Genomic DNA, 1,838 nt, shown 5'->3' with positions numbered 1-1,838 from the left:
TGATAATTGCACCCATTAATATGACCCTCTAGATCAAGTTTTAGAAAAAGATATTAACATTTCCTTCAAATTGAAATATGAAAATATAATAAATGGAAAATTATGCTAATGATAAGGCTTAACATCTGGCGAAAATGCATTGGCCTAGTATGTAATTAAAATAGCAAAAAATCTAAGATACAACCAAATGAAAGGCAAATATGATTTTTTAACTAGTGCTTTCGTCACTATCAAAATAACGCTCGATAGTAGTATTCTCATAACTAAAAAAAGTTTGACCAAAGCTTAAAAATTTACTCAAATTTAATTACAAAACTAACTCAATGAGCTTCCCTGTGATTGCGACGTCTTCTGGAGTTTCCCCAACTGATAGCCAAGCAGGAGAGAAGAAAGGTGTTTACCTCCAATATTATGTTAAGCCAGGCTTCACCATTCGTAGACGTCATAATATTGATCCTGCCATGGATCCTAAGAAGCTCAAACGGTTATACAATTTTTCATTTTTCTTTATCTTCCTGTTGATACATATCATCTAAATCAAGTTGTAATTTTAAATTCAATGTCTTATATTTAATTATATATGTAGGATAATTGAAAACCGTGTTTCGGCTCAAAATTCAAGGTTGAAGAAGGTTCAATATCTAGATTCTTTAGTGAAGCGATCCATGGAGCTTGAGGTATATATACCTCTCTTAATTAATTCCATATATTTACTACTATTATTATTACCTCATAATACTTTTGCAGTACATATAATTATTTTATTATACAGAGACGAAGAAAGGAGTTGCGTTCCGAGATAGAGATAGCGATTGAGGAGAAGCAATATGAAGAAAATGAGCAAAAGAAGCTAAATGAAAGTATCTTTGCTTGACTTCAAGATTGTATCGACAAGGACGGTAAATTAATTATATATGTGACAACTACATAAAAATATATATAAATATGATAATTTCAATTGATATAACAATAATTATGATACTAATAATAGGTATTACTGACATGGATAAATCGGAGATAGAGATGCTGGAGAAGAACATAGCTCTAACTACCAATCTTACTTAGTTGATCTGAAAACACCTCTCTTATTTCTTTGATGCGGATAATTCAAAGTTGTTTATTTCTGTCTCTTTTGCTGTTTTAATTTCATGTGTTTCGGTTTTCAGTCTATTGTTATCAAATACATATCTAGTGTGCATTTGTTACGTATGGTATGAATATTAGCTTGATTTATCTAATTTCTGTCAAAAAAATGGCTTTCGTATGAGCATTAATTAAAATACATAAAATTAGTGTTCATTTTAAGCAAAAAAATAACGTATTAATGATTTGTCATTATTATTAGTGTAGAAAATGTCAAATTTGAATTTAATATATTTAAAACAGTTCTAACAAAAAAAACTGTTATGTAATGATTGATATGCATAGTGGCCTACGCTTTTGAATTAATAAGTTATAATTATTTTTAATACTTTATTAGTGTAGGAAACTGCCAATTTTACATTTAATAGATTTAAAGCTCACATACAAAATTAAACAAAAGAATCAATAAAATATTTAAGTACATTTCTATTTTTTTGTCAACTAAATATTAATTAGAAAAGAACTCCAATATTGGTAGACCAAACCGGAGGAATAGAGATTACAAACGAAATTGCAGAAGCTAAAGATCTAGACGACCGAGCAAGATAATCCGCCTTCAAATTCGATGAACCTCATAATATCTTAGAAACGACCCAACCCATTTTTTGTTTTTAATATAATATTAAACTAGTGATCCCATACTCACTAACATCCTAACTCCAATAAGCGTACAGCGGAAATAATCAATAAGATTA

At 29.1% G+C, this 1,838-nt stretch overlaps 1 pseudogene; it reads left to right on the top strand.

Moving 5' to 3' along the window:
- Window positions 295–1,065, top strand: LOC104736827 (annotated as a pseudogene).

This window comes from Camelina sativa, chromosome 13 (assembly GCF_000633955.1).
Source record: "Camelina sativa cultivar DH55 chromosome 13, Cs, whole genome shotgun sequence".
Taxonomy (NCBI): Eukaryota; Viridiplantae; Streptophyta; class Magnoliopsida; order Brassicales; family Brassicaceae; genus Camelina; species Camelina sativa.
The sequence above is the reverse complement of the archived record's forward strand: the minus strand, read 5'-3'. Positions and strand labels throughout refer to the sequence as shown.